We start from the raw sequence: 16266 nt of genomic DNA on the forward strand, positions 1-16266 counted from the left end.
TATTTCGGATGTGTATACAGATCCGTCCATCATGTTTGACGTTCCGTACTTGAACACGGAATAGTCGACCCGTAAACTCAAAATTCTGTCACGGTTCAAATTATTTCACATTTATATCTGCCTTGCTGTCTGTGATGAAATTGATACCTTCTCTCATTTGATGATTTCTTGTCCAAGTTTTCGAACCCTTATCTTGTTTACTTAACATAATCATAAAACACGTTGTGTGGAGTGTCGTTCACGAGGCAGAATATACATATTCTTCTCGTATTGACGGCCGGGGTGGGCCGAATGGTGTAATGCATTTGCGCTTTAGAATAGATGAACCCCCCCCCCCCGCCTATCTCTCTTTCTCTCTCTCTCTCCCTCTCTCTCTCATGGGAAGTGGTATCAGGTGTTGTAAAAGTGTTGTAAGCGGTTAAATTGAAACCATGTGGTACAAATGATCGCTTTGATAACATATCGATAGCCACTGATATCATAAATCATCGAAATAATAAGAGCTTATTAACGGTCATGAATTAATGATCTGTAATATATAGTCTAGACTTGGACTGAGTAGACTTATCCTTAAAACTTATACCTACATAAACGGTTTTATCACGAAGAATGGATTAACCGGGATTAACATTTACAATGTCTTATATATAGCCGCTAAGATTAACAATATGGTCATAATCTACTAGTCGTCGACATACTGGATTACGTCTGGGCTTGGGGGAGTACTATTTGTATGTATTTATATAAACAATATGGCGGTGATGAGAAGTTTTTATTTTGTTAAGTAATAATCTCAAAACGGCTTATTTATCGTCTGAATCCATGTCAATTACCGACAACCCCTGGTAAACGTCTGCTTAAAATTATACATTTTCACTCCACTACTGTAAAATTATTACTTTTCTCTTACTCTTTTCGGGCTCGGGAGATCACTTTGTTCGATCCCGGTGTTGGCCGAGATCGTTCCTCGGTATTTACCGCCGTGGTTGTCCATGGTGCCGAACGGACTAGGAACCGAGTCCTTCGTATGAGACGAAAAGCCAAAGTCACGTGTACACTTTGGCGTGCACGTAAAGAACCGTTGACAGTTGGAATGGAAAATAAGAGTAGGTATGTCGTACGCCGCTGCCCGGGCGTAACTTTTACTCTCCTCCAAGTCTTGTCTTTATTGTTCGTGTATCCAGATTTTGCGACGGTTCGGGATATTATATCAATGAATTTGAACGATGCTCAACAATTCAAAATATTGATGATGAACAGACTATTAAAATGCTTAGGAGGTTTTGTGTACCAATCATGTATGTTATCGTAATTATATCCTTGTATACCTATAATTATGCATGCTTGTATGTGAGGAGTCGCGGTGGCTCGGTGGGTAGGACGTTGGCTCGCTAACCTGGAGGTCCCGTGGTCGATCCCCGCGTTGGCCGAGAAAGTTCATTGGGATTTTCCGGGGTGGTTCCTCCTTGTCAGTGGTTAGGACGGAAGGCCTGGCAAGGGCCGACGTATAGCCGCTCGGGTGCGACGGAAACCCGAGTTCCCATGTACACATTTGGGTGTACGTAAAAGAACCCTTGACAGTTGGATGTCGAAATAAGAGTAGGCCATAGCGCTGCTGTCCGGGCAACATTTCCCCCCGTAGAATACTGCATGGCGTATGCGCGTCTTAATTATCCCAGTAGGAGCAAGACACTAGGATGATAAACCACATTTCATGTCATTTCGTGTGTTTGTTTGTGTGTGGGGGGGGGGGGGCAGGGTGACTAAGTGGCTAAGTGGGTTTTATTTTTACGAGAAAAAAAAATCCCGTCTTCGTTTTCTTCTTCTGATCTAGTGAGGTTTAATACTAATGATGTTTCAACAGATCGTTGACGTTTGATAGCATTAAGAAATCTATCTAGACTGTAAGAGAAGGTTTTTCAGTTCAATTGCGAGTACAGTACTAGCTTAAATGGCTGAACGGGATATTCTATAACTGTCAGAAATACAAAATGTTCCAAATGGAATGAATCGCATCGTCGGTGTACTTCCGAAATTTTCAATTGCGAGTACAGTATCTAGCTTAGAAGGCTGAACGGGATATTTTATAATTGTCAGAGATACAAAATGTTCCAAATGGAATGAATCGCATCGCCGGTGTTCTTCCGAAATTTTGGTCATGATACGCTTCTACAACTTCTTGCGTTGCGTCTCGCTACTTAACGAAAACATGCACATTGATTGACAGTTGCGCCACATGCACTGATATTGTTGTTTATTAATTATGAGTATAATTCAAAGTCTGGGGTAATTGATCGGTCTGGCAACAATTAATGGCAATGTAACCTCGTGCTTCAAACACACTCTAGACAATATGGCGACCAATTCATTAGCTCTGCGTGTAATAGTGGAATTATGGATGATTTTATGGCTCTGTGCTGATTACAATCTTGTTCTCTGAATTAAATAAAGGCAGCCACCTCTCTAGGCGCTTAAAAATCCAAATAAACCAAAGAACAAAAAAATGACAAAAGTATGCAATAAAGCTTAAATCTTCAAACTTTTAGATTCTGCAAGAAGAAAATTGATATATAGCCTGACTTAAAATAATTACAAGAATTTCCCATAATCGTATAAAACTTATCTATCCGTTCTTTTATAGCATGTCAACGTGACCAAACTTTAGGTTTTCAAATATTCGGGTCTAGCAATGGGGTTTTAAACATATATTTAAATCGTGATAGTAAGCCATGATAGATGGTTACTTTTACCCCTATCCCGCAAAAAAAAATATGCTCTACTCGCAATTGAACTGAAAAAGTCCAAATTTAGCTCAATTAAAACAGAGTACAAAAATAGGGAGAAGAAATGAAATGAAATGGGGTTTAAAGGTTTGCTTTTCTGTACCGAATGGGCTAATGAAGAAGGACATGCGCCATACAGTGTCCGGATAGCGGAACTACGGCCTACTCTTATATCGAATTCCAACTATCAATGGTTCTTTTAAGTGCACGCCAATGTGTACACAGGACCTTTTGGTTTTCATCATATCCCTTCGTCCTGCACCACTGACAAGGAGAAACCACGCTGGAAAATCCCTGGGAACTTTCTCGGCCAACAGCGGGATCGAACCCGACGTCTTACTCACTGCGCTAACACATTTTGTTGCGCTTTTGTCTCAAGAAACTTCTACGCCCTTCATTCTACCTCCCTGAATACAGACAAGATGACCTGAAGAAAACCTAAATAAAATTAAAGTGGCACTTTACATCATTGCGTTTTATGACGTCAGAGCGTTGTTAAAAAAAAAAAAAAAAAAAAAATGGTAACATCGATGAGTATACACACGAGTTTAAAATCCAGACACTTATATTTCCCACGAATTTTACCAGAGTTAAAAGGCATCATTTACTGTTTTCTTTTCTGAACATAAAAAGAGATTTTTCTAAACCATCTTCCTGTTTCTAACATCTTAATCTACATGAGAGCCACTGATCATAAAATGGGCGTATTAATACTCCGAGACGTGTAATTAGTATGGTGCCTTATTGGTCTTTAAGGCATGTTTTGGAAATGTGAAACTCTACAAATACATGACGTGGTTGATAGTGTATTATATTATACGTTATTTTGATCTTAAGCGCTTTGAAGTGGCTCCCAAATGAAAAGTTCACGACTGTAGTTATCTTTGGTTGTTGACCGCTAGACCATAGAAAGACGATGCTATCTTGTGTCCGAACCGGCAGTTGTCTAAAGCGCTAACACTGCTTATAATGTTGAGACGGCCATCTGACACCCAAGCTGATTAGATTTTAGCCGAAGATAATCGCCGCTAGATTTCATTACTGCTCATTTTACTGACCATTAGTTCAGATTAACCAGTCACCTTCTGCTTGATTATAGTGTGAAAACGACTGGGTAATTGAATCACCAGCCCCCCAAGGCGAGGCGACAGCCAGTCTGCAACCCCCGCTTTATCAAAGATGACGTCATATACGATAATTTGTTTAAAACTAATGTGACGTAATGTAACAGCTCTAGGGACCAATATATAACCCGAGCTTTTTGATTGGTCGTTGGTTATATGAAATAAATAGGTAATTTTATGCCACTTATCTGTTAGAGTTGTTAAATATAGGCTTTATTGTTGACTAGCCCCATGTAATTATAGAGAATGGCCGCTTAAAAGCATTTTAATGCACAGTAAAGTCAATATTGAAGGTCTGGGAGTGACCTTATTAGCTTAATATTACAGGGGTCCATGAGAAAACCAAATTACTCGATTGAATGAAAATTTATAGACAAGATGTCCCAACCCTTATATATGCCTTATATAACCCTGATATTTTCTAAAGATCTCTGAGTTTGTGTCTTGTGATAAAATATTTATGATCCCAAAGCATCTGAATTCAGATAACCTAAAAGGATCTTCGGGGTTGGGCACACGTCTGGGTGGCATAATATAAACTATGAATTTCCATAACCTATTATTCGAATATTCTGAAGGTGTCAGATATGTGAGGTATATTCGCTCTATCCAAAACATCCAATAGGCTACCAGTTTTCACTGGACTTACTTGCGAGAGTGGACATCGTCTTGTGACATATTCGCATAGCTAATATAATGCTCTGTACTACATTCATAGCGAACATATTCTGTACTATAATTATGGCTAATATGCTTTGTACTGTTCAATTCTCATAAATACATTTTATGTTTGTCAGTATAAAAAATGAAGAATGTCAAAGAAGGATTTCAGATTCTGGAGATAATGAAATGAAATGGAATTTAACATCTTCTGCTCCGACCGAGTTAATGAGAGAGAGAGAGAGAGAGAGAGAGAGAGAGCGATAAATGGGGTTTAACGTCCACTTGACACAAACTAGGTCATTTCGGGACTAACACATGGTTCAATTTTATTTCCGCGTAGGGGTCTTTAACAGTGGGAGGAAACCAGAGGACCAGGAGAAAACCTACGAGGTTGGACAGGCGACCCTACTCCTTGTCACGTACAACTGGGGAATCGGAACTACGCCAGTTGACCGGGATAATGAAGACTACTGGAACTAATGAAGAAAAGAAATGCCACCAGCAAAAGCTCAACAGTTTGTCAGCTATGGGAACTTCTCTAAAGAGCAGCGGCACTTAACATGCGCATTTTTTCATGCACGACATCTGGCCCAGTTGCATCCTGTATTTATGAAACCGGAACTACAGGATAGCAGAAACATCAACAATACAAAGAGACCACGAAAACATTCCCAAATCCACCAACCTTTTGATTATTTGGAGCTTCGTCTCAAACCTTTCAAATAGTAATAGTAATTTTTAACAAAGTTTTTTGTGAGATCCGAATCTGCTTGTTAGATTAATGTGTGTGGCCCTAAATGGGGGCACGTTTGAATGTTTGGATGATTGTGGAGAGGCCTATTATCATTCTGCTGTGCTCTGTAAATTTAAATCTAATTCAACAAATAACGAAGCAGATACGACTATTATGCAATCCATCTGTATCTTTATATAATAACAGCTAAAATGGTAGACCTTGTATGCATGTGTACCCAAAAAAAAAAAAAATAATAACCGACCTAATATCCCTTTCAATGCAATATCTCATTTCCTTGCGTAATGAATGCTACAAAATATCATAAATATTTAATGAGCTATTCAAAAAAAAACTTAGGCGATATTTAATACGACATAAATGACAAAAACTTTTCCGTTATGTCATAAAAATGACGACAGTGGTCTAGACGGATATATCACCGCCCATATATTATACAGGGACACTTGGGCCCTCCTTTAATTAGCGCTTTTACACTTCGACCAGTGACTTTTACAGGTCTCGGCGACCTCTGTCAATAGTCAGTCTTTAGTTGTAATAAGCGAAACATAATGGTGGCGGTGGGGTTTAAAGAAATTTTTTATAGTCTCCAATCTGTCAATATTTACATTGCGTTCTTTGTTTAGAGTTATTCGCCCCTTAGGTACGGGTCGTTTCATGATGATGGATCGAATGGGTTTGTTTAATGGAGCGCCTTAATCTTCTTAAAGTAAAACCATTAAAAACCAATGATATCCTTAATTTAAAGAATAAAGGGGTTGTTTAGTCCACAATGACAAACAATACAAAAGACTTTTATTATTATAACCTTTTTTCAAAAAAAAAAAAACAACAAAAAGACGGATTGATTTCTATAATAAAGAATCTTTTAAAACGTTTCAGTCATGAACCTGTAGTTGAACTCAAGGAATGTTTAGGAACCAAAAATCGTTGTTCACCTGTATGTAGAATTAAGACGATTGTGAAGTTATTATTCGGACATTTAAAGTAACGGAGCGCCATTTGGATTTTTCTCACGGTCTAATCCACACTTATATGTTCGCGGATAACAAAATGGCGGTGGGCTTATTACATAGCGAGCAACATAGATCGATGAAATTTAAAGTCAACATATCTTTGTAAATAACTGAAAGGAACTGAACCATATTTGGACCGATATTCCTATCCGAGATTCAACTTTCACAATGTAGTTGTAGGTGCCGTATCGAGACTTTGAACACATTCAGTAATCAGAATCTATCAGATTTCTTTGGAAAAATTAAAGGACAGTCCTTAGATATAGTTCTGAAAATAAAACTTGTAAATGTTGTGTGAAAGGCTCCTTAGGAGATTTTATTTTCTTGTTCCAAGCAACTACCTGCATCTCGACAATACTTAATTAAAAAAAAATTAAATGTCTAGTAAGTCAATGTGGAATTGAAGAAAGGCTTCGTGACTAGCAATCCGCCGTGTTTCCGGATAATCTTAATTAAGACACATGCCCAGTGGCAGCTTCCTGCTATAGTTTCGGTATTTAGAGGGGTAAAGTCGGGATCTAATCAGTAATAAAATTTCACAGACTAACGGCGCTGGTTAATTACCTTCTGACTAAGTATATACAAAAAGGCATCGAATAGTCGCGTTTATCACGAATAGTCGCGTTTATCAAGTCACTCAATGAAAAATTGACCATGCAACTTTTAACATGTAAACTGTTTGGGCGATCATTTGAAAATGGCTTCATATTTTTGGGATGAAATAGACCCTTTCTTCACATTTAGGGAGTTCCAGTGAGAATTTAACAATATTCTCAGCTATTAAAGATAGGATCCCAGAAAAGTATTTATCGGGTGGTTATTTCCAATAAAAGTATGGTAATTTTGGTATATATGGAAAGTAGAGATATCCAATCTTACTAGAAAAATACTGGATTCCCCGAAAAATACTCATGGAGCGTATACAGGACACAAATGTAAGGGTTCCCCTAATCAACAGCCCGACGATTAGGAATTTCTGCACGCGTGATGTCAAAGGTCACACGCGAACATTGAGCGCTTGGTGTACAAGTTGATAAACTTTATGAAGAGTTAGACTTACAACACTTTCTGAGATAAAAATGGCGGAAAAAGACGCGGGTAGTGGATAATCAGATAATTTAATTAGGATTCGATATTTGTAATAAATAGTAAGCGATTAAAGACAACATCATCTTATGTATGCAATGAATTCTCCTCTGACTTCCAAGAGAGGTCAGTCACATGACCGGGTTTGATCGAATTTTTATAGCAGTACATTCCTTCGCAATTACAATGTTTGAGAAGGATTTGAAGCAAAGTTATGACAAATTAATTAGTTTAAATATGTTTTTAGTCCATATATACCATTAAATTACCCAGTTTGTACGCGGGAACCCATCTTAAATTGTCATTTGAATAAAAATAAATAAACCGTATGTTAGTCCCGAAATGACCTAGTTTGTGTCGAGTGGACGTTAAACCCCATCGCTCTCTCTCTCTCTCTCTTTCTCTCTCTTTTTTTAGCACAAGCCTAGTATGTATTTTTCTTATTGAAACTTGTAATTAAGAATTTTCTTCATCCCCAAGATGCCCACAAACACAGGAAAATTGTTTATTTCAAACCAAAAATTGTTTTGTGTCTTAACTTGCCATTTCGGAACTTTTTTGCGTATATGTATTTAGTTGTAAATCTGTGTTTAAATACAAGTTGACGGGTTTAAATTGAAGTTAATGATGCTTATGATCATGGGTCTACGTCTTATCCTGTGTGAACACAGACCAATTCTTTATTTTGTGTCTGAAATTTTATCAAATAATTAATTCGTTCTGAAAACGCACGAAAAAAAAACCAACAAAAAAACATTATGTAAATAGATACATATTCTAAGTCTGTAGATCAGAATTCAGTTGGGTGTTTTTTTTTTTTTGTTTTTTTTTCTCAATCCAGACATATTTGCGAATCATATTCTATGAATGCAGAAGGTTGAAAATTAAACAGTAATATTTTCAGTGAGCTGAATTAGATTGAATAAAAGAGAATGTTTATAATCTGTAAGTGATTTACGATCTGAATGTTTCAATATATAAATTGGAAGTGGTTGTACTAGATTCCGCGGCAGTTGGAAAAACCGCCACGGGGGAAAAAACAAATCTTCATTTTGCATCGCACACGTTACCGCAGAACCCCCATAATAACCGAGGTATGATACGGTAAATCTCTACCTGGATGTCGCACACGGAACAAACTATATGCCGCACACGGGGCTGAGTATGCTGACTGTTCCTATGACACCCGATATTACCCAGCGGTGGGGTATTGTCATTATGTCGATTTTCCAAATATCTCGACTTTCTCTTGTATGTCGACTTTTCTTATTTGGTTTTATGCACTCTTTTATCTTTATTGCCACTTTGTATCCATTACCTACATTATTTGTATATTTCTATCGTGTTCATTAGTCCATTGAAATGACAGTAGGAAGTTAAACCCCATTTCGTTTCATTTCATTTCCATTGAAACGAAATACGGGTAGATAGTGTCCACCTCCTCGATTCCCTCGCCCCCCCCCCCCCCACCGCTCCTTCTTTTCTTTTTCTTAATCTTATTTTGAAATTTCGATTTTTGAAGTTTTCACTTAAAATCTTTTGTTCTACTTTTCTATTTGATCTTTTATTAACGGACAATGAAAGATGCAATCGCCACTTTAAGAACTCTAGAGTTATTTCTCTTCATTTTCATTCCCAAGCAAATTTTATGACCACTTATCAGGGTTTAGATCTTAATCCTGATTTCTGATAATTAGAAAGAAGACATTTTAACATTGGGGTGATAATTCTAAATGGCGATTATCCACTAATCCCGTTAATCTTTTAAATTACTAGACTAGGAAATGGCAGACGGATGTGTTGATGTCCTGTCAGAATTAACACCTTATTAGAAAGGAAGAAACCATTGTTTTAAATATCTTGACAGCACATTTCTATCTTGTAACAATTAAGGATGCTAGTGCAATAAGGTGGGCAGGTGCCGTTGTTTTTAAATATAAAGATCATTTGATTTTTTAAAAATAAATCCATTTTTAGCAGATTTTCTGAACAACTTGATTATTTTTATCAATTTATCTTGTTTTCTACAGTATTTTAGTGTTCAGGTCTAAAAATATGCAGAAATACTATTCCTGGCAGATTGTGTAAAATGGCATCCTCAATTACAGTGGGCATTATATCTACTGGTAGTTTTACTAAATAACAGTAGAGGGGTTATTGGGAGGTTTAACGCCTACGTTTTAGACCAGAAGGTCTTTCATAGAGTCCAGTACTGTGGTTTGACCCCACACTTGTACGTGGAAAGTGGTAGGGTCGCATGTCTGACCCCGTTCCCCCTCCCCCACCCTTTCTTATATCCACCTACATATGTGTAAGTCTAAAATGACCTCTCTTCCTCTTTAATAAATCCGGTGAATACTCAGTCAACACATTATTCACTCCCGGTGTTGGCCGAGAAATTTCCCGGGATTTCCCGGCGTGGTTCTCCCTTGTGAGTGGTGCGCAGGACGGGAGTGGAGGGCTTGACAAGGACAGTGTCTAGCCGTTCGATGGGACCAAAAAACTGAGGTCCCATGTACACATTGACGTGCACGTCAAAGAGTTCGAAATAAGAGTAGGCCGTAGCACCTCTGTCTGGGGAATATTTCCCCCGTAGCTCACTTTATGTCCTAAGCCCGTCTTCATTAGCCCAGTCGGTGCAGAAAAGTAAGACGTTAAACCCCATTTAATTTCATTTCTAACAAGACACATGCTACAGTGCCAACCAGTTTCCGGTTTCCTCCCACTGCTAAAGACCCCTACGCGCAAGCGAATTATTGAAATAAAATTAAACCATATGTTAGTCCCGAAATGACCTAGTTTGTGTCGAGTGGACTTTAAACCCCATTTCTCTCCCTCTCTCTCTCTTTCTCTCTCGCCAACCAGTTTAGGTACAACCGGACTATGATAAAACAATATAAATCAAATATAAACAATATAAACAAAGTAATTTATATTTTAAAAAAATATTATCTGGATCAATATGGCACTTTTGTCAAACAAACACCAAAGAAAATCATTCAGGTTTTTTTTATAATATTCACGTACATATCCATCTTAAACTATACACAGTTAAAGCACTTAAAGGGCTACTACCACCACAGCCGGGCTGTAAATTTACCACGAGAGAGGGATATGGTATAACGCCCACTCGACTCCAAATAAGTAATTTTGGGACTAACATATAGTTCAATTTTATTTCAATGTAATTCGCTAGCGCGTAGCGGGTGTTTAACCGCGGGTGGAAGCCGAGGTTGGACTGGCGATCCTACTCCTTGTCACGTACAAGCGGTGGATCGAGACCACACCACTTGATTTGGAGTCAGACCTTATGCTCTACGGTGCAAATGTTAGACCTATAAATCTCTACCCCCAGTTGTTGATAATATGCAGATTTATGTTTTGGAAATAAAATATACGACTCATACAGATCAGAACACGATTGGGCTGACTATTTTAGACTAAAATCGAATCTGGCGCCGTTTTCTATATTAACCCCCCCATTTAATTTCTCGTATTGAGACGGGAGACTACCTTTAATGGCACGTCAGCACCAACCATGATATAGTGCGCCAAGAGACCTCGTTCAAGATGTTCACACAGACGTCTTTACATGCTATCTTCGTTTCGTTTTAGGAATTTGTAGCAACAATATATCCAAGAAAGAAAAGGAGATAAATAAAAATTGTGTACTCAAATAGTTTAAGAAAACAAAACAACCATGTGAAAACATATTGATGTTTGTTAGTAAATAACCCCTCCAATTCAAAATCGCCCCGTTAGACGCAATCTGTAAACAAACTTTCGTTCCTGTTTATTTCGGATGACAAATATTTACACACAACCGATCACGTGAGTGTTTGAATATTGACTGATTTAAGACGTCTATGTTCCAAATAGCTAGACGAATATATGTTAAAGAAATAGTTGTAAATAATTTATCAGATTTAGTACAACCCGCGAACAGTATTCTTCTAACCAAGTAAAACTAATGTGTCTATAAAATACCTGCCTAATAATCAATAATCCTACTACTAACACATGGAGCCACAGTGGATTAGTGAGTAAGACTTCAGCTCTCTACCCTGAAGGCGCCGTGTTCGAACCCTGCGTTTACCGAGAAAGTTCGCCGGAATTTTTCCGTCGTGGTCCCCACTTGTCAGCGCTGCAGGACAACGTATAACCGTTCGGATGAAAGGAAAATCGAGGTCCCGTGTACACATTGCATAACGCCAGTGTCCGGTCAAAATGTCCTCCATCGCACACTTTATGGCGGATACCCATCTTCATTATCACAGTGGAAACAAAACAGTAGGACGACAAAAAACCATTTCATTTCTACTACTAATTTGTGGCTAATTGAGAAAAATGCTGGCTCACAAAGGTTCTAAGTTCGACCCCAGTGTTGGCCGAGATAATTAAACTTGATTGTCCCCCGTGGTTCACCTTGTCAGTGTTACAGCACGGTGGTGGTTGCCTGCATTGCAACTTGAATCCATGGAGGCGGATTGGGTCCGGGAACCGACCCGGGCTCCCGTCTCGGAGCGCCCCCTTTTACTGAAAAATGAACCCGAAATATGCGATTTGGTGGCATATCTGATTATAATCTCTGTCAAATAATATATCTCATAAATCGATTAATTTAGGCCAAAACCCCGACCTGCAAGTAATTTACAACCATCAACCTGTGAAACTATCATATCGTCATATTATTAATTAACGTATTATCATTGTATCGTCAAGAGTCGCGAGAATTTAACTGGTTAAAAATTGGGACAAGTTGAAAATTTTTTGACCATTTGATTAACCAGTTAGGAATATTGAACAAGTAGGAATATTTTCATTGAAAAATGTCCCATTTTTGTTGCCGGGAGCGCTAGTTGATTCCTCCTGTTTAACACCAGCCTCAGGAAATCGCCTCGCACTCATATTCAGCCAGCAGACCAGCTATCATCAAATTTTGCTGAGGGCCTTAAAATTGATTTTTTTTGTTTGAAGTTACGAACCATCGGTAGACGTTTCTGGCGTATCCCCACAAACAGGGTGCAGGTGACTTAATAGTTAGTAAATTTGCGGGCGACAGTGTTGGGTGAATCCGATGAAATTTTCGGATGAAATTCGGAATCCCCATTGCAGGATTCCGAATTCCGGCCCACACCCAGCACACCCGGCCCAGAAAGTCTATTATACCAGCCCATTTCAGACTCCAGTGATGGCGTGGCGGCCCGTTAAAGCCACTGGCCACATAACATTATCATCATCGCTCCATGACCGGTCCAATACCCCCCCCCCCATATAATGCTCAGCCCCTGCTTGAATCTAAGTACCGGAATAATAAATAGTGCTGGATTATAGAAAGTAGTACGGTAATATTGTCAAAATAGTTTTTTTTTAAATGTCTTCGTCTACTTTCGTATTTCTCAAAATATACATATTGTTAAAACATTCCAAAAATATACATATTGTTAAAATATTCTAAAAATATACATTCCAAAAATTCAAATCCCTTTATCGCAGTCTAACTATTTGCATTATTTTAACCGTTTAAAAAATTTCAACAATTTTGTTATGAAATAAAATGAAATTGGGGTTAACGTCCTGTTTTTCTATTCTGACTGGGCTAATGAAGATGGCATACGACAAACATTGTGCTATGAGGGAAATTTGGTCCAGACATCGGCGTTACGCCCTACTCTTATATCGAATTCCAACTGTAAGGGGTTCGTTTACATGCACGCCATCGAGAACACGATACCTCGGGTTTTCGTCCCGTCCGAACGACTAGAAACTGTCCTTGTTAGGCCATCCGTCTTGCATAACTGACAAAGGAAAACCACCGGAATTGAACACGAAACCTCTCAGCTAGCGAGCCGGCACCTGACTCCCTGTGCCACCGCGGTTCCCCTATTTTGCTATAGGTATATTACCTAGATAGAATTTTGCCCTGACAACTGCCTTTTCACTTACTGTTTGTCCAATTATAGAGAGAGAAAGAGAAATGGGGTTTAACGTCCACTCGATACAAACTAGGTCATTTCGGGTCGACCATATGGTTAAATTTTATTTTAATTATTCGCTTGCGCGTAGGGATCTTTATCAGTGGGAGAAAACCCTAGGACCCGGAGAAAACCCTACGCCTTGTCACGTACAACCGGGGAATCGAACCCAAGCCAGTCCACTCAATGACAGACCTGATGATACAACGCACACGCGCTAACCATTCTACATTTCCACTTATGATATTGTGGGTTTTTACGTGCACGTCAACGTGTTAACGGGACCTCTGGTTTTCGTTCCATAAGAACGCTTGGATGCTGTTTTTAGACAGACCACCAGTACTGCACCAATGTCACGTGGAAACCAGAAATGGTTGATGAAAAATATATTCATCACAATAAAAGAAAATATTATCTTCTCTAATTTATTCCAATCCACTCATTAATTAATTACTTAAGCCTAGCTCACAACCTGTCGTACCTGCTACTACGCGTTGTTTACGGTAGAAATATGAGTAAACCCGTGCATGAGAATAGAGACTTTTGGCAAGCGTAATTTCCTGGTCCGTATCGCGTATCCGTTTGGATTTTGCGTGTGACGTCATCAATGTCTGTGTATTTCTCATACGTGATACGGCACACGGATACGGCAGCACGTATGGAACGGCTTTCATACGGAAATGGTCCGTATAACACTGTCGTCTTTTTACCGTCGTTTTTGCTACTTTTAGACGCTGAAATGTTGCATCATAGCGTTTTTATGAATCTATGTGTATCCTAGAACACGAAGGTGTATATTTGATGTGATTTTAACAGTGATAACGACTTAATTTAATCATTATTTTTGATGGGTTGTTCTCGGAATTTTCATATTTTTCCCGCCTGTCTGCATACTGGTTGATCTACGGGCTAAACTTTCAGAAATGATACATTAGTAAAACCAAAAATTTCTAAAATCTGCCAAAACTCTAAAACTACATTGACGCAACGTATCACGTATACGATACGGATACGGGATACGGATGGGAAAAATCCGCTTGCCAAAAGTCTCTAATTACGCATCACTTGTGCGTAATCCGTGCCGTAGAAGATCACAGACTGCGGCCGGTTTGCGAGCTATCAAATCCTACATCCCGTTGTGAGCTAGGTTTTAGTAAGACTTTAAGAGTGGGAGAGAGAGAAATGGGGTTTAACGTCCACTCGACACAAACTAGGTCATTTCGGGACTAACATATGGTTTAATTTTATTTCAATAATTCGCTTGCGCGTAGGGGTCTTTAGCAGTGGGAGGAAATCGGAGGACCCGGGGAAAATCCACGAGGTTGGACAAGCGACCCTACTCCTTGTCACGTTAAACTGGGGATTCGAAACCACTCCAGTTGACTCAATGACAGGCCTTATGATACAGCACGCACGTGCTAACCATTCGGCCATCCAACCCCCCAGTAAGACTTTATAGTTTAATACACAAATTACGTTCAGCTTATTTATTTAAAGAGATATTAGACCATTGAGGTTGACAGAAAAATAAATTATCGACTTAAAGTGAATTGGAATTATATTGCCGAGATATATGCGTTTTAGTTGCCAGTTTACGGCTAGAACAAGTATTGCGGTGGTTTTGACGGGGTTTGAATAACGTAGTAGTTCTAGGATAAATTTTTCAATATTATTTAAAATCAATTACATGTAAATATATTGAAGAATACCGCAATTGTTCTGAGACAATAGACCGGCGCGATAATGCTCCTTTAATGTCGCAACCTAATAAGCCTGCATGAAAAAATGGCATAGAAGTTTTTGTTCCAATGCCAAAATTATGTAAAATGATATATGTGCATAACAAAAATATTTATTGGTCGAGAAAAAAAACCCCTACGTAATCCGAATGACTATCTGTGTCTACATGTAAATAGATGGAAGAATGCCGCCATTGTTTTAAGAAAAACAGATCCACTCGGTAATCTTTTATTTACCCTTTTCTTATCTGCTGCATCTAGTTGGTTTGGGTGTCTGTAGCCTTTTACAATTTTTTATCAAAGGAAACGTTATTCAGGGAAGAGATTATACGATTGCTGTGACGCCAAGAAGCTTTTTCCTCTGTGAAAACTGAAACAAGTGAAGATAAAGAAGTTGAAATTATTAGATTGATGTCAAGTTTGATTCAGTCTGTCAGTCGTTTAAGTATTTACATCTTTTATGTATATAAGATGCCGCAAAAACATATACAAGGATTAAACCTGAAAGAGATTGTTGTTACATTATATTTATACAATGCTGAATATAATCTCTTGTTTGACATGGGAGCCGCGGTGGCGCAGAGGGTAAAGTGCTGGGTCGCTAACCCGGAGGTCCAGGGTTCGATCCCGGTGTTGGCCGAGAATGTTCATCGGGATCTTCCGACGTGTTTCCCCTTTTCAGTAGTGCATGGCTTAGCATGGACATCGTCTAGTAGTATGGATAGGACGAAAAAAAACGAGGTTCCGTGTAGACGTTGGAGTGCACGTTAAAGAACCCTTGACAGTTGGAATTTGAAATAAGTCAAAGCGTCGCTGTCCGGGCAACATTCCCCCCCCCCCCCCGCCCTTTCATTTCCTGTATGACATGTTTGGGAAGGTTACTCAAATTCGCCCGTGTATCTGTTATCGCTCTTTACTTCAGTCTGTTATATAGGAGGGTGTTTCGTGTTTTCCTTTTGCTTTGGTCACCTCCGTTTCTTCAAATCTATCGTAGTGTTAAAATTATATTTGGAACGTGTTTAACCAGTTCTATCACATATGTGGTAAATATAATGCTTTATCAGTATCATTTATTATCGTAAGCACTTTAATGCGTTTCTGTACATTACTTCACTCTGTCCGTCAG

Source organism: Patella vulgata, chromosome 9, assembly GCF_932274485.2.
Source record: "Patella vulgata chromosome 9, xgPatVulg1.2, whole genome shotgun sequence".
Lineage (NCBI taxonomy): Eukaryota > Metazoa > Mollusca > Gastropoda > Patellidae > Patella > Patella vulgata.